The sequence below is a fragment of the Phoca vitulina genome, unplaced genomic scaffold (assembly GCF_004348235.1).
Source record: "Phoca vitulina isolate PV1807 unplaced genomic scaffold, GSC_HSeal_1.0 scaffold18, whole genome shotgun sequence".
Taxonomy (NCBI): domain Eukaryota; kingdom Metazoa; phylum Chordata; class Mammalia; order Carnivora; family Phocidae; genus Phoca; species Phoca vitulina.
In genome coordinates this window covers 853,278-875,939 of record NW_022589721.1, presented here as the reverse complement: position 1 = coordinate 875,939, position 22,662 = coordinate 853,278, and the positions used below count along the sequence as shown (strand labels likewise).

Below are 22,662 nucleotides of genomic sequence, written 5' to 3'. Positions count from 1 at the left end.
GTACCTCCCTAATTATATAGATTGGCTTTTCATGATGAAGAAGATGATGAAGCTGATGATTATGAGGACTAATGATAGCTACATCTGAGTGAGGACTTGTCATGTGCTGGGAGTATTACGTGTAGCTCACTTAATCTTCATCACAACCATATGAATAAATCAGATCATTCTGATGAAGAATCAAGGCTCAGAGAGGTTAGGTTGCTCAAGGTCACATGGCTGGTGCGAGGCAGAGATAGGATTCAGATTCAGGTATGCTTGACCTCAAAGACCACTAACTTCGCTGAACCATGTGATGCAACTCCACAAAGTTGGGTTAGTTTTGGATGAGCTCAAAGGGCTGAATCTCACATCTTGATTCCAGAGACACAGCCAAGAGGGGATCACAGACAAAGATCTTTTTATTTTCTTCTTCCTTATCAGGATCATCTTTCAGACGTTTCTCTGACATCTGAAGATACCAAAATGCTTATGACTTGAATATACCCTCTTTTTATCCCAAGTATATTTGGATTATTAGATACTGTGGGTGACTTGCCATGACTCAAATGGTCCTCTTACTTGGAAAGGTGATAAGTCTGACTATTTACTCCAGAACTCTACACCTCTTAGCAGTGAAAAGTATGGTCACTTTATCCACAGCAGACACGCACCATGGGAACTGTCCATGGTGGTTCCTTGCAGAACTCCCAAGTCATATTAGGACTTCCTAGTGTTAGACGTGGTGTTGAATTTCTAGTGAGGCCTTTAATGCTCTTCTCCCTACCTCCTTCTTTTCCTCCCTCTCTTTTCTTCTCTCCCTTCATGTATTTATGAATTAGATATATATCTGTCTAACTTGTCCTCTTACATTATGGATTTTGAGATTCTAATTTTCTGATGATAGAAATAGCAATATGTTTAAACAATAAAGTTTAAAACAATAAAATAATGATCTTTTATGAGAAAGCTCATAGGATGTCGATAACACATTCAAAATACATGGCATCTTTATATTAAATGTCTTATGTTGTTAATCTTTAAATCCCAGGAATATAGAAATGCAAAGAGCACTATAGTTATAGGTCCACTTTGATTGGATTTCTGACTATATGGATCACTCTTTAAGGAGAAAAATAAACCACCTCACTGTCGTAGACTATATTACTGTTTACCTGTAATTTTGGTGCTCCTCTCTATGGTGTCTCCATCACTGCCCTGTTGTACTCAGAAGTGGCCATGTGACTTGCTTTGGCCAATCTAATGTAGGCCACTTCTGAGCAGAAGCTGTAAGTCAGTATGTGTGGCCCACAATGCCACAACAAGACTTCTCTATTACCTTGAGTCCCAAAGTGAAATTAACTGGATCAGAGCAGAAGCTGACTTTAACTTGATAAGTAGAATAAGGGAGAGACAAATCTTTGTTGTTGTAAGCCACTGAGGAGTTTAGAGACACTTATTGCCACAGCATAACCTAGTCTATCATGACTGGTACTTTTATCAACTCTCATTTGCCACTGCAAAATCCTCTAGGGAAGAAGCAGTCACAAAAGAACTTTCTAGTAGTGATAAATAGTACACTTTGAATTTAGTACGATAAAACCCACGTGGATTACAAAATTCTCAACCTACTTTTCTCTCTGCTGGCTTGAAGCAAGACTTCTTTTCCATGCTGGGATATTCCTGATAGCGCTTCCCACTAGTTTCTGCCCTGCCTATATTAGTTTGCCTAGGCCGCCATTATAAAATACCATAGATTGAGTGGCTTGAACAACATTCGTAGATGCCTAACATGCCAAAAAAAACCATGGGTGTCTGTGAGAATTCCAGTCACTATGCACAATATTTCTCTTTAAAAAAAAACAAAATTACCTAATTTCAAAACAGAAGTCTAATTGCACCTAGTACTAACCTAAAATTAAAGTAATTCCTTATTTTCTTTTCCAATGTGTTTACTTTGTTAGAATGAATGGAACTTTTTGATCTTATATTGGGTTCCCTTGGAAACAGAATTCTGAGACAGAGAGTTATATACAGAAGGCAAGGGAAGTGCTCTTGGGACATACACTTGTAAGAACACAAAGAAGGCAGGATTGGTCAGAGTGAGAAACTAATCAGCAACATGGTTGTGACTGAGGCTTCAGCTCATCCCAAAGGGATCCGGTCTTCATAATCTTGAATCAACCAGTCATAGCTGTGGGCTGCTCTCTGGAAAGGGTCATAGCTCTGGGCAAGGTGTAGCCCTGTGGCTGAGGACAATGTTCAGTGAGGGACACAGCTGTAAGTTGTCAGCAGCTGATATTAGCAGCTGGGGGTAATACGTGCATCTCCCAAGAGGAGATCCGAGGGGAGTATCACAGGATCCATTGCAACCCACCCTTGTGCCATTCATATTGACTTGTTACTTATGATAACTTTGTCCCACCTTGGAGCAGCTTTCACAGGATTCTGGTTGGTCTTGTGTTCTGGGGAGTGAGGGTAAGTAGGGTTATTCCTACATCATCCCTTTGTCTCTTGAAGCCATATAATCTACACAATGGTCATTCATTTGGAATGGCACCCAATCCCTTCAGTTTACCATCTCTGAATTGGCACCACAGTTATGTCTTTAAGAGACTGTTCTGTTGCCATCAGGGTGATGGCTTCTAGCGGTGTGCAATCTAATAGGACCAATGGATGCCATGGTCATGTTCCCACTACTCCACTTCTTTTCCAGAGAGTGAGTCTCTCATTCTAAGCCAATGTTATATGACATTCCACCTAGGTGGATCAAACACTCTGCAAATCTTTGGTTGGTGGTTTTGGGCCAAGGCCCTGCAGGAAGGAAAGGCAAACTTATGTTCAGAATATGTATTGATCTCAGTCAAGATAAATTGCTGCCTCTTGAAGGGTGAAAATAGTTGATCTCTGCGAGAGATGGTATCATGCCAGGGAGCTTAGCTCTGTTGCTGGCATGTTAGACATTTAGTAGTGGCAGTAGCTAGATCCGCTTTGATGGGTGGAAGTCCATGCTGTTGGGCATAACCTTCATCCCTACCACCATGTCTATCATCCATGAGCCCATGATGCCAGCAGTAGGATGGGTGACATTAGAGGCTGGCTGATGACAACTCGCCAGTCATCCTGTCCACTTGGTTGTTTACTACCTCTACCATTGTGGATGATCTCTGTCAGGTGTTAGCCTGTGATACATTGATATTTTTTGCCAACTATCATAAGTCCAAATGTCTCTTTCTCAGATCTCTTTGACCCTGGTATTCCAATCTTCTTTTTCCAGTTCCCTGACCAACCAGCCAGGCTATTGCCACTCCCCATGAGTCTGTATATATTCTTACGGCAGTTCACTTCTTTTTTCCACACACAGTGGGTGACTAGATACACCGTTTGGAATGCTGAGGACTTCCCTACCTTCCAGAGTCGTTACTAACTGATGTTGTGAATTAGCAATAGGCTCACAACAAGCTGTGAGTCTGCTAGGTCTGTCATAACAAAATACCACAAAGTGGGTGGTTTGAACAACAGAATTTATTTTTTATAGTTTTGGAGGCTGGAAGTCCCAGACCAGGGTGCCAGCATGATTAGATTCTGGTGAAAGCTCTCTTCCTGGATTGGAGGCAGCTACCTTCTTGCTGTGTCCTCACATGGTGGAGAGAGAAAGAGAGAGTAAAGATGCTCTCTGATATCTCTTCTTATAAGGGCACTAATCCCATCATGGGGGTCCTGATTCATGATCTCATCTAAATCTAATTACCTCCCAAAGGCCTCATTTTTAAATACCATCAAATTGGAGGTTAGAGCTTCAACATATGAATTTTGGTGGGGCACAATGCAGTCCACAGCACAAGGCAACCCATCCATGAATGAAGATCAACCTATTTTCCTCCTCTTTCAGCTGATAATAAGCCTCCCCTTTCTCCCCTGATGTAGCTATAAATATGAGTTAAAGTAGAGGGATTCAGGGCCTTCTGCACCTGTTGTTTACTTGTACCCTCTGGCCCTGCTTGTGCCTGATCCTGGATATACCACTTCTATCTTATGACAGATTGCTCACCTTTGGCAGAACCTATCCCATCATGGGCAGCAACATGGTCACTGATGTTCCATGCTCCACTTCTCCCAAGGTCTGGTAGCATGCAAGTAGCTGCTTTTGAATTATATATGGTGCATATATTACCCATAATGATTACAAAAATGTAACCTAATGATTAAAAAAACTGGCTTCCTACTACCTTCATGATAAAATCTTTACTCACCCCTCACAGAGAATCCAAGACCCCCAAGGACCTGGTTCCTGCCAACTTTCTGTCCTCATCACACTTGCCCCATGCAGACATACACTCTATAATCCAGCCCTGCAATTTCTACCTAATCCACACATGTATCAGTCAGGGTCCTGGCAGGAGACAGATGATACTCACAAAAGAGGTAACTGAAGAGTTTACAAGACTATTTACAAAGGTGCGGACAGGGTTAAGGGAAACCGGAATGGAAGGTCCTTACCACCTCTAGACCTAGAGCGGCAAGTGAGGAAGCCGTCCCCAGGATCTAGAGTGGGGTGTGTCAGCCTGGGGAGCTGGAGCTGTGGCCTCCCTGCTCCTCAGAGAGGGAGCCAGGGGGACACATATCTGAACTTTGTCTCTCACTTCCCTGCATTCTCCACCTGCTGTATCTCATTGGCTGAAACCAGTTAGAAGCCAAAAGGCAAGGGAGCTCCAGAGATGCATTCCACAGAGGCCAGCTCCAGGGCACAGAGCAGAGTGGATAGGGATGGAGAGTGGCTCTGGAGAGGCACACAGAATATGGAGCATATACACTCTGCTTCATGCCTGTGCATGTGTTTTCCCCTCTGCCCAAAATGCTCATCTGACCCTGGTCCCCTTTCCTTGCTGCCTTGCTCATGTGAAAAACTCAATCCTCAACCATCAACACTCATGCCCAACCTTTCAATTCAGATAGCAGCCCATGCGTATCTCAGCTACAGCATAAAGCACATTGGGCTGTAATTGTTTATTTACCTGTCTCCCTGCCTAACATGGGAGCTCACCCATGGTAAGAGCTGGGTCTTTTGTTATAATTTTTAAAAAAGATTTTATTTATTTATTTGACACAGAGAGAGAGAGCACAAGCAAGGGGAGCGGTAGGCAGAGGGAGAGGGAGAAGCAGGATCCCCGCTGAACAGGGAGCCCGATGCAGAGCTTAATCCCAGCACCCTGGGATTGTGACCTGAGCCGACAGCAGGCACTTAACTGACTGAGCACCCAGGCGCCCCAAAGAGCTGGCCGTTTTGTATCTTTCTATTCTTTTTTTTTTTAAAGATTTTTTAAAAATTTATTTATTTGACAGATAGAGACACAGTAAGAGAGGGAACACAAGCAGGGGGAGAGGGAGAGGGAGAAGCAGGCTTCCTGCCAAGCAGGGAGCCCGACGTGGGGCTCGGTCCCAGGACCCTGGGATCATGACCTGAGCCAAAGGCAGACGCTTAATGACTGAGCCACCCAGGCAACCCTGTATCTTTCTATTCTTAGAGCTCAGCACTGTGCCTGGCACTTAGTGGGTGCTCAATAGATATCTGTTGGTGAGCATCTTTATTTTCCTGAAAGTGGAAGCTCCTTTTTGTAAACTTCAAAAGGTAAGTTACTTAAGAGGAACAATATTCCCTTGATTTCCATGTCATAGCAAAGTTTAAAGTCCTTTCTTATTTAAGGAACAAAGCCACTTACCCCGCATCCCATCACTAGTGATGGCTGAGAAGTATGTAGAACACAGGTCGTCTGTCTCCTAATCTGTTGCTCATTGCTCTTGTCAGTAGATGTCCCCAAATGAAAGTGAGTGTATTAGATGGCTCTGTGGAGACAACTCATAGAATTTTACAGGTGGCGATCTCAGAGGGAACATTTGAAATGAATGAGGTTTTAAATGCCTACTTGAAGAAAATGAAACATTTTAATAATCTTTTACTTTTTAATAATCTTTTACTTTCAGAACTTTGCTGGGGTCAGTAAGAGTTGAAGTCCAAGAAAGGAGATATCCAATTACATCGACCAGGTGTTTCTCTTTTCTTTTCTAAAATGGAAACATATGTTTGACTGGATTGTTGTGAGGTACTTGAGGTCAGGGAGCAAGTCTCCTTAACATATGTCTCTGTCAGCCTTAGACAGGTGTGTCAAAGGAATGGCACGTTATACAAAACAACCAGATGAGGTTGATCCAGCAGCATTTGGAGTGATACCTGAGATGCTTGCTCTGGTTAACTGCAGATTAGGAGAGTAGTGGCCACCACTGGTTTGATGCCCAGCATCCATTCCCAGCTTTGTGGTTTGGATGTGATTGACTTTAAACCCCAGGTCTAGAGATGGGCCCTGATTGGCTAAGCAGCATATCACATGCTCTTGGCCATAGTGATCTGTTCAGGAATGAGCCAATGATGTACAAAGATAGAGTCACCAGGAATGCTGGGAGACTCTTAACTCTCTTCTTGCTGGACATGAAGGAGAGAGGATGTAGTTGCTGGTACTCCGGCAGTCATCCATGACCACATGGAGTCAGATGTAGGCACTAAGGCTAAGAAAATGGAGAAATGAAGGAGTGAGAATCCTGTCCTAGTGATACCGTTTGAGTCCTGGATCAAGTTGTACCTGAAGCCACACAGAAGTGAGCCACTACATTCCCTAGTCTTAAGCCAGTTGGAATTGTGCTTACCGGGGGTAAGTGTCACATCAAGGGAAGCAGCATCTGTGGGTGAGGAAGCAAGAAGTGTTTCCTGTGGTTTTTCATGTTAAGTCAGGGAAATGACTGGGTCATGGATAAAGTCATATAGGAGAATAACCTAGGGAGGTTTTCAAACATGTCTTGCCCTCCTTCTATACCAGGACCCATTCTAGAATCACTGGTGTGTGTGTGTGTGTGTGTGTGTGTGTGTGTGTGTGTATGTGTGTGTGCAAGGTTTAAAAACTCTGCCCCAAGTGATTCTGATACAAATCAGTCCAGTCACAGGAACCCTGCTCCCCCAACAACATGATACCTTGTTAATTCTATGGGAATAATTGAGGGTCAAGAAAGAATCCTCCACACTAACTTTATTTAGAGTATTGGACACTCAATGCTCTCTCAGGCCTTTAGTGATGCTAAGGCTTTCTGCATCCCTGTCCTCTGGCAGAACTGCCCCATGGTCTCTTGCTTCCTCTTTATCCCCCATCTCACCTCTTCAGACTTTATTAAGGTTGATCTTTTAGGTCCTATGAACTCATCTAGTTGAAGAACTAAGGAATTAAAGGTATGAATTCATAATACAATTTCTACTGACAAAAGCTGATTACAAGGATTTGGAAACACAAAAGAATAGATATTTAAAGAGATGATGAGTGGGACATGGATACTAGGAAATAGGGCCTCTAAAGCTTAGAAGTTTGGCCCCTTCACACCCTTCCCACAGTGGGGCCACACCAGTTGTTTCTCCTTTTCTTTCACTTTACTGAATACTACTTAGCTAAGATGTTGTATTGTAGTTTCTCATGATGCAAAACCAGTTAATTCTGCCTGCACTTAGCTGGCCCATTAGAATCAAAACATTGTTTAAAGGGGCAGAGGAAAGGATATGCTCTTTTACCACATTTTTGTACCACAAAAGAGAAAATGATATGAATCAAAAAACAAAATCGTGACATGGAATCTTCAACTGAAAATGTACAATTGAGTATCTAGACAGACTCTTTGTAAAGAATGGATTCCAGTCTGCCTCCCCCAGTAGATGTGATAGTAGCTTCCTGAAGAAAGTGAAGGGGAGGGCACTAGGAGAGAGGAGGGGAAAGTGCTTCCAGAAAATCAATTCTCAGTTTCTCTGGAGGGAAAAGTCTCTGAAGCTCCAGAACGTTCCATTTTGATATTAGCGAAAGACTTCAGAATAGTCTCTAAGGTGACCTAAATCAGTTTGCTGTATATACTATGCTCTATATCAGTGTCCAATATATGGGATTATTTCTCCCATAGCCAGGATTCATGAGGCTTTGATTAAAGGGTAGGAATGGGAGTGGCTGGTGATACATCAGTACAATTTTTGCTTTCTATCTCCGGTCCTTGGGTTCTGCTGGTCTAGAGATCTAAGTTCCCAAGGGAGAAATACTTGCACGAACAGATACAACAATGATTCCATTGACCTGGAAGTTGAGACTGTCACCTGGTCACTTTGGGATATTCATGCCTCTTTATCAGCAGGCGAAGAAAGTCACCATGCTGGCTGGGGTAACTGATACTGACTACCAAGGACAAACTGAGCACCATTACACAATGGAGGTAGGGAGGAGTATGTCTGGAATACAGGTGATCTCTCACGGATGCCTCTTAATATTACTCTGCGATTAAAGTCAAAGGAAATACAACAACCCAACTCAGGCTAGACTGCTCATGTTCCAGGCCCTTTAGGAATGAAGTCTTGGGTCACCCCACCAGGTAAAGAAGCATGGCCAGCTGAGGTGCTTGCTGAGGGCAAAGCGGATGTGGAATAGGAAGCAGAAGAGTGTAGTTATAAATACTATGACCAGTGACCAGTTGCAGAAATGAGGTCTAATTATTATGAGTATTTATTCCTTATTTTTTAATAAATATATATTAAGGAAATATTTGCTTCTTTTCCACTCTTATTCCCTTATCATCTAACATAGTATGTATTTGTAATTGTTAATTTTAAGATTTTATATATTTATTTGTTAGAGAGAGTGAGAAAGCACAAGTAGGGGGAGGGCAGGCAGAGAGAGAAGCAGGCTCTCTGAGAGCCTGACGCAGGGCTTGATCCCAGGACCCCGAGATCATGACCCAAGCCAAAGGCAGAGGCCCAACTGACTGAGCCACCCAGGCGCCCCAGTAATTGTTAATTTTATATGATAGTATTTAAGCTACAGGATAACAAAGGAGAAGAGTAAACAACACCTAAGAACTTCGCATCTCCTGAGGAAAGGGTAGTGAGATTTCAATTGTACACAGGATAATTATATCATGTTAAGCAAAAGTATGACTTTGTTACGGCCTTTATTTGGAGGTTGAGTGTGATTTAAGAAAATGTGTATGGGTGCCACATTGACAAGGGGTGGACTGTGATGGTCTTTTTGACATGTCAACTTGACAAAGCCAGATTCTTCAGTTATTCAATCAAATACTAATGTAAGTATTGCTGTGAAAGTGTTTTAAGATACAATTAAAAGTCATGATCAGTTGGCTTGAAATAAGGGAGATTTTCCTAGATAATGTAGGTGGATATGATTCATTTGAAAGGCCTCTAGGAGCAGAGCTGAGGTTTCCCTGAAGAAGTAATTGTGCCTGTGTCCAGCTTCAGCCTGTGCCCTGGGATTCCATTCTGTCCTTCCTGGTGGTCTGTCCTATGGATTTTGGACTTGTTTAGTTGGCCCCCACAATTATGTAAACCAATTCCTTGCAGTAAGTCTATGAAAATATATCTCCTACTCGTTCTGCTTTCCTGGTTGAACCTGAGTAAGTGAACCTTGCTAAAATAATATTTATGAAGTGTTAACAATGATGATTTCTCAGGAATGGGATCGATTTTAGGTGACATGTTTGTTTTTTTTTTAACTCTCTTTTTTTCCTTCTCCATAGTGTTCAAGTGTTTTAAAAGAGCATTTTAAAAACAGAACAGTAGTTTAAAAATCAACAATTTAACAAAAGTATCTAAAGCTTAATTCCATTCGCAAAATGTCTCACAGAATTCTAGCAAGTTTTTGTAAAACAGAGTTTCAAAAAAACCCTTCGGTCTTTTTTCACAGAATCGAACAAAAAAAAAATTAATCTACACTGTAATCTATTGTGTCCTTTTTGTTTTTTGAATATTTATTGAGCCTGGGGACAATATCCTCCTCTTCCTTTGTTCTACTTGCTATGCCTAGCTCAGGGCTGAGAACATTTTAAGTCCCTGTCAACACTTCTTAATAAACACACCCTGCACTTAAATGTATCTGTTCTAGTTTTCTTAACTTTTTTCGGGTAATTCCCCACAGTATCTATTTCATCCTTTCAAACTAGGATATCAACTACTTCAATTTTAAAGCTAAACATTAAGTTGTTGCATATACATTTTCTTTATTTTATTAAAAATATATAGATGGGGGCGCCTGGGTGGCTCAGTCGTTGGGCGTCTGCCTTCGGCTCAGGTCATGATCCCAGGGTACTGGGATCGAGCCCCACATCGGGCTCCCTGCTCCGCGGGAAGCCTGCTTCTCCCTCTCCCACTCCCCCTGCTTGTGCTCCCTCTCTCGCTGTGTCTCTCTCTGTCAAATAAATAAATAAAATCTTTAAAAAAAAAAAAAAAAAAATATATATAGATGGTACTTATTTTTATGGAATTAAAACAGCGTGCACTTACCATTTCATACTTTACTCTTACTAACAATACTTCAAGCCCACATAACCTCGAGTCAACACAATCCATAAACTTGTCTTTTTAATGATTATAGAGCAGTTTGTCATTTAAATATACCACAGTTTGCACATCCAAAGCTCTATTTTTGGACATTTGGATTGTTTCCAGTTTCTTTCTATTATAAATAATGTGACCATGAAGGCTTGTTTAGACCAATGGCTTTTTAAAAATTATCTCTTTGAGGCCATTTCCTTAGGTCAATATTCCTCAAGATAAACTATTTGGAAAAAAGACAGGAACATTTTGTTACCTATTGCCAGACTGCTTTCTAGAAAGCTTGAAACAATTCTACGTTATCAACAATATGCTTCCCTGGAGCCACATTTCCATTGGATTGTTAACATTATTATTTATCTTTGCTAGTTTACTAGGTATACCCCAGCATCAAAGTTGCTATAACAGCCTTAATATTCTTAGCAGTTCTATTGCTGGGGTCTACAAATCATGCCCCTAAGATATTTATACGTATTTTTGTCTGGCCTAAAGGTCTCTTAGACACCATCTTAAAACTTTCTGTCTCTGCAAAAGATCTTGCACCTTTGATCTGAATTTCATACTGAAGCTATGTTTTACTGATAACACCCTAGATTTGATCTTCGCCTTAAGGCCATTTCTTACTTTGAGAACATTTGCTACCTTGAAGACTTCCCTGTACCCTTTACATTTCCTCCAAATTCTACTCAAACTGTTCTTTATTTAGTTCATTCCTTTCTTCTTGTATTTTGTCATAGCCTAGGAAGCTAAGAGAAGCCAATTGACACTTTCAACATTTTGCCTGGCAATCTCCCTCGCCAGATCTCCAGGCTCGTGAGGCACCCTTTCTATTTGTGATGTTCACACAGGCGGCAGTTTCAATAAAATTTCTCCTGGTATATAAATTGTATTCCCTTTGCTCCCGTACCCAGTAGGGATCGCCTCACTGCTCTGCCAACCTTCATCAATAGCCTTCTTGAGAATCTCCAGGCTTCCCCCCCACAATTTGCTCCCAAAGCCAGTCCTCCGTGTTTTATGTTTTTCTTCCTGCAGCATCACATGACTAGGTGCTGATTTCTGTTTCAGTTATCTATCACTGGGTAACAAATCATGCCCAAACTTAGTGGCTTAAGACAACCACTATTGTATTATTTTTCACAGTTTTGTTGGTCGATTATCTTAGCAGAGAAGTTGTTTTGTTCCATGTGCTGTTATCTGGGGCTACAGAGGCTAGACTGGGCTGGAATGTCCAAGATGGTTCATTCTTATGACTGGCAGTTGGTGCTGGTTGGGAGAGGGTGGCTGGGCTGGAGCTGCCGTAGAAAGGACTTGAATTCTCCTCCATGTGGCTTGTTTTTACATCATGGTTGCTGAGTTCCAAGAGGAAGGAAATAGAAGCTTGTGGTTTTCTTAAAGCCTGGGCCAAGAGATCCCAGAATGTATTTCTACTACACTCTATTGATCAGAGCAGTCCTAGGGTATGCTTAGATTCAAAAGAAGGAGAAATAAGCTCCACTTCTCCATGGAAGAAAGGTGCAGGCATATAGGGAGGGAAGAAATTGATGGTATGATCTTTGGAGTATGGTATGATCTATTATGCCAGGGTGACTGGGTCATTACCAGCTTTTCTCAGGAGTCCTGTGGAAGTAGAAGAAACCTACTACTCATCCATCCATTCACTCATTCATTCATTCATTCATTATCAGCTTTTTGCTGACCAGCTACTCTGTGCTGGGCTTTGTTCTAGCCATTGTGGATATAATGGTTAGAAAGACAGACAAGGTCTCTGCTCTCACGGGGCTTACAACTGAGTTGGGGAAAAAATAAAAAATTTAAAATGCATATATATTTAAATAAACAAGAAAATTAATAGTTATTGTGGGTTGAACTGTGTGGCCCCTCCCCCAGCCTATTTACATATGTCTTTCCCAATAAACATGAAATTCCTCCAGAGACCATTCACCTTCAGTCTTATAGAGGTCTCTAACTCATTGACCCCACCACTATCAAACACATTATGACCTCACTTCTCTTCTTATCCAGTTCAGACACCACTGCCCATCATTTTAAATACTCCTTCCTTAACTCTTTCTCCATTACACACTTCTGGAATATTCCAAACCTAATTAAATCCAACTATCTACTGACTCCCTGCCTGAACCCATGCTTGTGACTTACTTTGATCAATGAAAGTGATTGGAATTGATGTATGCTATTTCTGAATGGAAGCTTTAATAAAAATAAAAAACAATGCATAATTTGGAATGCTTTCTCCTGTCTCTCTCTTTTTTCCTGCTCTAGGGCCTGACAACACTCCAAATAGGGGCTGCTCTATAAGCCTGGGTTCCCAAGTAAGGAAGACTCAACAGAACCCCCAGCTGACTCATGATGAGTGAGAAATAAACCTTGAGTTTCATGTCACTGAGAGTTTGTTGTTTGTTTCTACAGCACGAGCTAACCTATACCCACCAGTGCAGGTGAGTACAAGAAGACAGTAGAAGTATCTCATGGAGAAAGAGCATTGTGTAAAAAGGCACAGAGAAGTCTGGCGACTTCTGGGAATATAACCCACATTGAGTGGATTGAAATTGCAAGAATGAACTTGGAAGAGTGAGTTAGGACTCATTTGTGAAAGGCATCTAATGAAATGACATGGAGTTTAACCCTTGTCATGGAAGAAATTAGGGAATCAGTGGAGATTTTCTTCTCTTTTTAAGATTTTATTTATTTATTTATTTACTTACTTACTTATTTATGTGAGAGAGAGTGGGAGGACAGAGCAGAGGGAGAGGGACAAACAGACTCTGCACTGAGCATGGAGCCCAATGCAGGGCTCAGTCACATGACCCTAGATCATGACCTGAGCCCAAATCCAGGCTCTCTGGAATCAGTGGAGATTTTCAAATAAGAGACTGGGTCCTGCGGGGGTACTGCACAAAGTCTCATTAAAAACATATTTTTAGAGGGGCGCCTGGGTGGCTCAGTTGTTAAGCGTCTGCCTTCAGCTCAGGTCATGATCCCAGGGTCCTGGGATCGAGCCCCACGTCGGGCTCCCTGCTCCGCGGGAAGCCTGCTTCTCCCTCCCCCACTCCCCTGCTTGTGTTCCCTCTCTCGCTGTGTCTCTCTCTGTCAAATAAATAAATAAATAAAATAAAATCTTTAAAAAACAAAAAAACAAAAAAACATATTTTTAGAAAGTTTGAGGGATTAACACATGCCTGTGATTCAAAATTCAAAGGATTGGAAAAGGATATATATTCAAAAATTACTTTTCTGATACCACGGCTGCCAGCCAACCAGGTCCCCATGCCAGAGTCCTGACGCTGTAAGTTACCTCTGTGTCCTTTCCCGATATCCCATCATACTTAGTCACGCAGGTGTGTTTATATTTGTATTTATAAATAGCTCTTGTTAACAGATAACACGCGCACACACACACACACGAATATTTGAGTTTGGGCGCCTGGGTGGCTCAGTCGGTTAAGCGTCTGCCTTCGGCTCAGGTCATGGTCCCAGGGTCCTGGGATCGAGTCCTGCATCGGGCTCCCTGCTCTGTGGGGAGCCTGCTTCTCCCTCTCCTCCCCACCTGTGCTCTCTCACTATCTCTGTCTCTCTCGCTCAAATAAATAAAATCTAAAAAAAAAAAATAAATAAAAAAAAAAAATAAAATAAAAAGAATATTTGAGTTTGTCTCTTCGTGTGTTTGTTCTACTAATGGTAACATGTTATTGACATTGTTTTGCCCTTGCTTTTTTCATTGAAAATATTCATCATTGTTCACGACCACTTACACACAGGACTGTCTCCTTTTTCTTCTCCTTCTCCCCCTCCTCCTTTTCCTCCTCTTATTCTTCTCCCCCTCCTCCTGCTCTTCCTCTTCCCCTCCCCCTCCTTTTTCCTCCTTCTTCCTCTTCTTTGTCTCTGTCTCCTTCTTCTCCTCCATCTCCTTCTCCTCCTTCTTCTTCGTCTTCTTCTTCCTCTTCGTCTTCTTCTCCATCTCTGAACTTAGTAGTTGCGTTATTAAATTATTTCATTTTGGAGTCATATTTTTTTATTGTGGCAAAATATGCATAACCTAAAATTTACCACTTTAACGATTTCTAAGTATACATTTCGATGGTATTAAGTACATTCACATTGCTCTGCAACCACCACCATCATCTATCTCCAGACTTTTTCATTTTCCCAAACTGAAACCCCACATCCATTAAGCACAAACTCACCATTCTCTCCTCCCCCCAGCCCCTGGCAATCACTGTTCTAGTTTTTGTCTCTAAGAATTTAATGACTCTAGATACCTCATACAAGTAGAATCATATAGTATTTGTCCTTTCGTGACTGGCTTCTTTCACTTAGAGAAATGTCTTCAAGGTTTGCCTGTGTCTCAGCGTGTGTCCTAATTTCCTTCCTTTTTAAGGCTGAATAATATTCCATTGCCTGTATAGGCCCCATTCATCTGACCATGGACACTTGGGTTCCTTCCACTTTTTGGCTACTCCGAATAATGCCATCGTGAACACGAGTGTACAAGTATCAGTTTGAGTCCCTGCTTCAATTCTTCTGGGTATGTACCCAGAAATGGAACTGCTGGATCATATGGCACTTCTATGTTTAAATTTTGAGCAACTGTTATACTATTTTCCATAATGCCTTATTCTTTTAAATGACTGCTTTATATTCTGCTATATGGATGTAACGTAATTCATGTAACCAATCCTATGTTGATGGATACTAAGAGTGTTTCCAGGCTCTTGCTATAAAAATATTGCAATAAAATTCCTTGGAAATTTTTGTGTACATAGACAGGTATGTCTGTGAGGTAAATTCTTAATATAATTGTTAGGTCAGAGGACATGTGAGCTTTTTAAAAATAGATTTTCTTTTTTAGAGCAGTAGGTTCAGGGCAAAATTTGAGTGGAAGGTACAGAGATTTCTCATTTAGCACCTGCCTCCATACATACATGCCTCCCTCATTCTATATACCCTCCTCAGAGTGGCACATTTGTGACAACTGGTGAAGCTACATTGACACATCATTATCACCCCAAATCCATACTTTATGTTAAGGTTCTGTCCTGGTGTACATTTTATGGGTTTGGATAAATGTATGATGACATGTATCTACTGTTACAGTAGCATACAGAGTAGTTACATTGCCCTACAAATCTTCTGGGCTCCACCTATTTCTTCTGCTCTCCCTGCCCCCACCCCGCCCAGCTACTGACAACACTGATCTGATACTGTTTCCATAGTTTTGCCTTTTCCAGAATGTCTGATAGTTGGAATCATATAATATGTAGCCATTTCTGATTGGCTACTTTCATTTAGTAGTATGCATTTAAAGTTCCTCCATGTCTTTTTATGCTTGATAGCTCATGTCTTTTCAGTGCTATTAATATTCTATTGTTTGGATGTAACTGTTTATTCATTCACCTACTGAAAGACATCTTGGTTGCTTCCAAGTTTTGGCAATTATGAATAAAACTGCTATAAACACCCGTATGCAGGTTTTTGCAGGGATGTAAGTTTTCAACTCCTTTGGTTAGATACCAAGGAGTATGATTGCTAGAACGTGTGATAAGAATAGGTTTAGTTTTGTAAGAAACCACCAAACTATCTTCCACAGTGGCTGTACCATTTTTTAACATTCCCACCAGCAATGTGTGAGTTTCCATATATTAGAAAAGAAGAAAGATCTAGCTTCCTAAAGTGGAAATGTTTTGCATCGATATTATTTTTTGGGCTGTATGTTTAGGGTTTACCCATTAAGGAAGTTGCTGTAGTTGAGATCATATTTTGTGGGGTTTGGTAATTCCCCTGGGAGATCACTAAGGACCCTCCACCCTGGCTGGTCAGAACTTTTGTCTTTCTACCATGTGTGAACTCTGGGGAATTTTATATTTACAACTCTGGTCGTTTTGGGCCTCACTTTGTGAAATTTCACTCTACGTATGTCTAACCCAGCACTCATTAAAGACTCAAGCAGACCAGTATGCAAAATTCTGTCTTCTTACATGGTCCCCTCCAATCCAGATACCTGACCCCCAACTTCTAGCTGCCTTGGTCTCCCTAAACGCTAATGTCTATATTTTTATTTCAGTGAGATCACCAGGCTCTGTTTAATTAATTCCCCCTACCTATACCCCCTACCTGTGGCCACAAAATTGCCTTCACACAAAAGGCTGGGGTAAGTCCAGTGCCCAGTTCTCTGTTTCTCTCCTCTCATGGGTCACTGTCCTGTGTTACCTGTTGTCTAATGTCTGAAAACAGTTATTTCATATATTTTCTTCAGTTTTCCCACCCTGATTAAGGCCAGTCCTTGTTACTCTAGCATGACTGGAAGCAGAAGCTTTTCACCTTGGCTTTTTATTTTTATTTATTTATTTAAAAGACTTATTTATTTATTTATTTGACAGAGAGAGACACAGCGAGAGAGAGAATACAAGCAGGGGGAGAGGGAGAGGGAGAAGCAGGCTCCCCGCGGAGCAGGGAACCCAATGCGGGGCTCGATCCCTGGACCTTGGGATCATGACTTGAGCCAAAGGCAGACTCTTAACGACTGAGCCACCCAGGCGCCCCTCACCTTGGCTTTTTAAACTATAGCTATTTTTATTTATTTTTTATTGGTTGCTCTAGGGATTACACCATACATCTTTAACTGATCACAATCTTCTTAGATTTTTTATTAACTTACTTCAAGAAAGATGTAGAAATTTTTCAGTAGTACAGTTGCATTTCCCTCCATCTTTTTTGCTATTTTTACCATATATATTACTTCTATATACATTTTTTGAGATATGATTCACGTACCATAAAATTCATCCTTTTATAGGAAAAACTGAATGTGAAGAAATCAAAGAGGGAGTGAAACCATGAGAGACTGTTGACTCCAGGAAACAAACCGAGGGTTGTGGAAAGGGAGGTGGGTGGGGGGATGGGGTAACTGGGTGATGGGCATTAAGGAGGGCATGTGAAGTGATGAGCACTGGGTGTTATACGCAACTAATGAATCATTAAACGCTACACCAAAAACTAATGATGTACTATATGTTGGCTAATTGAATTTAAATTAAAAAATTTCACCCTTTTAAAGTTTACATTTCAGTGTTGTTGTTGTTGTTGTTGTTTTTGTTATATTTAAAAAATTGTGCAACCATCACCATGATTTAATTCCAGAGCATTTTCATCAGTCCAAAAAGAAACCCCATACCCATTAGGGGTCACTCTCTATTCCCTGCTCCACCCCACCTCCCCCAGCCCTGGCAACTACTCATCTACTTTTTGTCTCTATGGATTTGCCTATTCTGGACATTTCTTATAAATGAAATAATATAATACCTGTATATATTTTAAACCTAACAACACAATGCTGTGGTTTTTGTCTTAAAAAGTCAAATGAATTTCAAACAAATTAAGAGAAGAGAAAGAAAAACATACAGGTTTTATATTCATCCACATACTACCATTTTTGATGCTTTCATTCTTTCCTGTGGATCTGAATTACCATATGGTGTCATTTCCTTTTATTCTGAAGAGCTTCCTTTAGCATTTCTTGTAATTCTCCCTTCCCTGTTTAAGATCTTGTGCCAAAACAGGGGCCAGGGAAGCTTCTGCCGTGTGCCAATTCCATTAGTTGGTAAACTGAGTTTTTAAAGTAATTGCCCCTTTAATCTAAGTGATTGAACGCGTTGACATAAAACTGTTGATATTATTCTCTTCACGTACTTTTAATGTTGTGGCTCTTGTGGTGATGTCTCCTCTTTCAATCCTGATATCGGTAATTTGGGTTTTCTCTTGATTAGGATTTACTGAGGGTTTATCAGTTGTGATCTCCTCAAGGAAGCAATTTTTAGTTTTATTAATTTTCCATATTTATTTATTTTTTTAAATTTCTCTTGTGTCTTTATGTTTGTCCTTCTATTTATTTTATGTTTAATTTGCTCATCCTTTTCTATCTTCTTTAAGTGTCAAGTTATGTCATTGATTTTAACCTTTTCTTATTCTCTCATAAACATTTAAGGTTTTAACTTTCCCTTTATATGGCTTTCAATACAGCTCACAAATTTTCATATGTTGCATTTTCACTATCAATCTATTTAAAATATTTTCTGATTTTCGGGGCGCCTGGGTGGCTCAGTCGTTAAGTGTCTGCCTTTGGCTCAGGTCACGATCCCAGGGTCCTGGGATTGAGCCCCGCACTGGGCTCCCTGCTCGGCCAGGAGCCTGCTTCTCCCTCTCCCACTCCCCCTGCTTGTGTTCCTGCTCTAGCTGTCTCTCTCTGTCAAATAAAGAAATAAAATCTTAAAAAAAAAAATTTCTGATTTTTTTTGTGATTCTACCCCATGGTCTATTTACAGATGTGTTGTTTAATTTCTAAATATTTGGGGCTTTTCCAGTTGTCAGCCCCTTCAGGGTCAGTCTCTCTCTCTCTCTTTTTAAAAAGATTTTATTTATTTGAGAGAGAGAGCACGAGTGGAGAAGGGGAGGGACACACGTGGGGGGAAGTGGTAGAAGGAGAGGGACAAGCAGATTCCCTGCTCAGCAGGGAGCCATTGAACCCAGGACTCTGGGATCAGGACCTGAGCCTAACTAAAGCAGATGCTTAATCCCAACTGAGCCACCCAGGCGCCCCCTAATGTCAGTCTCTTCAGGGCCTTATCAATCTTGTCCGTGTGCAATCTGATTGTGGAGGGCTGAATTCTAAGATGGCCCTCAATGGTCCCCACCGCCTGGTATTCATGCCCTTATGTAATCCTGTCCCCTTGAGTGTGGGCTGCCCCTAGTGACTTTCTTCTAATGAGTAGAGTACAGCAAAGGTTATGGCAACATCAGTCCTGTGATTAGGTTACAGCATGTCATGATTTGTGTCTTGCCAGCAGACTTGCCGGCTTTGATGAGCAAGCTGCCATACTGGAGAGGCCGTGTGGCCAGGAACTGAGGACAACTTCAAGCCAACAGCCAATGAGGAATGAGGCCCTCGGCCCAACAGCCCTCGAGGGACTGAATCTTGCCAACAGCCAGGTAAGTGAATTTGGAAATGGATCCTGCCTAGTTAAGCCTTCAGGCGAGACCCACCCTCTGGCTGATTGCAGCCTTGTGAAAATCCTGAAGGAATTCCATAAATGGATTCCTGAGCCACAGAAACGGCAAGATGATGAAAGTGTGGTGTCTTAAGCTGCTAAGTTTTGGCGTTTGGCAACAATACATAACTAATACATCAGCCCTTGGGCAAGGAGGTGCAGTGAAACCTTATGCTTACTTCTGGTGCCCTTCCCCTGTCTACCTCTTCTTAGGTACCCTGCCCTGGAAATTCCAAAGTCTTACCAGACAAGAACGTTGCTCTCTGTATATATTTGGGTATTTTAAGAGAAAAGACTGAATTATAAACATCTTCATATCCTCCACAGATTTTAATTTAATCAAATTTGATTATTGATTGGCATGCTTTCCAACCTGAACTGCCCTGATGCAGCTTGATCAGGGCACATCTTTTTTTTCCAGTTAGTTAACATACAGGGTTATATTAGTTTCAGGCGTACAATATAGTGATTCAGCACTTCCATACAACACCTGGTGCTCATCACAATAAGTGCACTCCTTCATCACGAGGGGCACATCTTAAGGGGAAGTCAGGAGACCCTGTGCAGGGCTCCCCAGTCGGAAACCCCAGGCCCTTATGGACCATATACCTCACACACAGAGCTCATCTGCACTGAGTCACTCCTTCCACTTCTAGACCTGGACGGAGTTCCATCCTGCAGGCGTGGAATCTGGTTTCCCCAGTGGCCTCCAGTGGTTTGGATGACAGAGGGTGGCAGTGCAGGGAAATTAGCTCTCCATGGGGTCAACCTTAACTAATAGGAAATGGGGGATGGGAGTAAGCTGGGCAGATAAATTCCGTTTTCTTCCTTCCTTCTACATTTTATGATGTATGGTCTCTCTTTGTAGCCCTTCTAGAAAAGTCCCATAGCCCCAGCAAATGAGCCTGCTGAATGACCCGTCACATCTCTCTGTGACTCATTAAAGGACCAGCCAGTGGGCGCCTGGGTGGCTCAGTCGGTTAAGCGTCTGCCTTCGGCTCAGGTCATGGTCCCAGGGTCCTGGGATCGAGCCCCACATCGGGCTCCCTGCTCTGTGGGGAGCCTGCTTCTCCCTCTCCTCCCCACTTGTGCTCTCTCACTATCTCTGTCTCTCTCTCTCAAATAAATAAGATCTAAAAAAAAAAAAATTAAAAAAAAGGACCAGCCCGCATAGTCACAAATCACACAGCGCTGCTTTATATCTTTCTGTGTCTCACTTCCACTTTTCTACCCCCTCACCTCCTGCTAGGCTCACACTTCTCCAAGAAAGCAACCCTACCTGAATCCTTACCTTAGGCTCATCTTTCTGGAGAACCTGGGCCAAGAGAGAGATGGCATTGTGGCTGATCTTTGCTTTGTGTGTCCATCTCAATGAGCGATTTCTGGGGAGTATACTTTAGTATAACAAATAGAAGCATGACTCACCCTTGGTAATTCACAGAGCCAATTTCACGTGTTACTTTGTGTCACATTCTGCTGTGTGTTTCACATCCTTCCCGTTTCTCAAACACTATGCCGATGGCAGTGAATGTTAACCTAGACTGACTGAGGAAAGAATCAAGCTGAAGGCGACATGACTGAATACATGGTTGACGGTTCGCTCCGAGCCCTCGTATTGACTGGCTAGACTGAGCTAAAGTACTTTTTAAAAATGTATAGTTTTAGACGCCTGGGTGGCTCAGTCGTTAAGCGTCTGCCTTCGGCTCAGGTCATGATCCCAGGGTCCTGGGATCGAGCCCCGCATCGGGCTCCCTGCTCAGCGGGAAGCCTGCTTCTCCCTCTGCCTGCACCTCTCCCTGTTTGTGCTCTCTCGCTCTCTGAGAAATAAATAAATAAAATCTTTAAAAAAAAAAAACGTATAGTTTTCCCATTGGACATCTGGCCTGGGGGTACTTGAAAGATCTGGCTCAAGGAATCCTGAAGGTCAGCAGGAGGGGCATCTGGGGTTGCTCTCTGCCGCCCACTGGTGCCTGCAATCTGAGAACCAAATGAGATGTGATAGGGGACTCTGGGGGCATCTGGGGGTATCTGGGGAGATTCCCACATGCTGGCATCCAGCCCACTCTGTGAGGTCATACACCTTTCCATCCATCAGTGCAGAATAGGTGATCTTGAGGCCCAACATGCTTGACCCTGCCCAGAAGTCTCCTTCCTCAGCAGGATGCAGCCTATTACACTCAGCACAGTATCTGGCACTCTTAGGTTCCCGGTCCATTTCAAACCTCCTATGCTTTCCCTGGCACTGGCTGCGCATCATAGTATTCATTGCCTCTTTGACGTCATCCTGCAGCTTGGACAGAAACTCATTCACTGGCCGGCTCAGCTCATTCTCTGCCATTCGTTTCATTTCATACTCCTTCCGCCTTTCAGGGTTGCTAACAATGCCCCAAGCCGCCTGCAAAACCTTGAAGGCCTTCTCTGCCGGGGGATGATGATTTTTGTCAGGGTACCAAAGAAATGGGGGGGCGGCGGGTAGAGCAAAGAACCTAGAGCCCGGACCTGGGCTGGACAGTATCTCCCATGGTACTGTGGGAACTGGTATTTCTCTGGGGTCTGTATGCCTTTGTCTTTTGCTTCTAGAGCAAATGACACTTTACCCCCTCTTTTTAAACTACGAGTCTATCTTATAATTTCTTGAACCATTTCAGGAGGGAGCTCCCTCCTTTACCCCAACATACTAGTTAAAAGAGAACAAGAAAGCATGTAACCCTAATTATAGGAGATTACACATAGGGTTCAGAGAGTGGGAACTTTGACTTTTTCCTCTGACATTCACCTTGTGGGTAATCACCCAACTTCGTGCTTGTTGCCGCAGGGATGACCAAAACTAATAATTTTTAAAAAGCAGACTCATGCCCTCTGCCCTTGGGTGAGGGGGAAGGATAAAGGGGCTCCCAGAAGCCCCCTTATGATCCAAGGGTTTGTATTTTTTTAAGTTTGTTCATATTTGTATGCACATATCTATTTAAAGCCAGGGGATTATCTTTCTATAAATATATAACTAGCAACCTGTATCTTCCCTCTCTTCTTTGCCCTTTTTCTCACTTGAGAATGCTTTCCCTACTAAGTGTTAGCTGAGTGAAGGGCACCTCCTACTGGACCAAGGGAGAGGGGATAAAAAAATACCCTAGAGAAGTTTTATACAGTAAGTTGCTATTCCTTGTTTCTTCCCCAGCCTTATGAGGACATCTCCCTACCCTTCCTGAT

The 22,662-nt window shown here is 42.2% G+C and overlaps 1 pseudogene; it reads right to left on the bottom strand.

Annotated features, from left to right (window-relative positions):
• Window positions 1-316: 316 nt before the first annotated feature.
• Window positions 317-21,841, bottom strand: LOC116639573 (annotated as a pseudogene).
• Window positions 21,842-22,662: the final 821 nt, after the last annotated feature.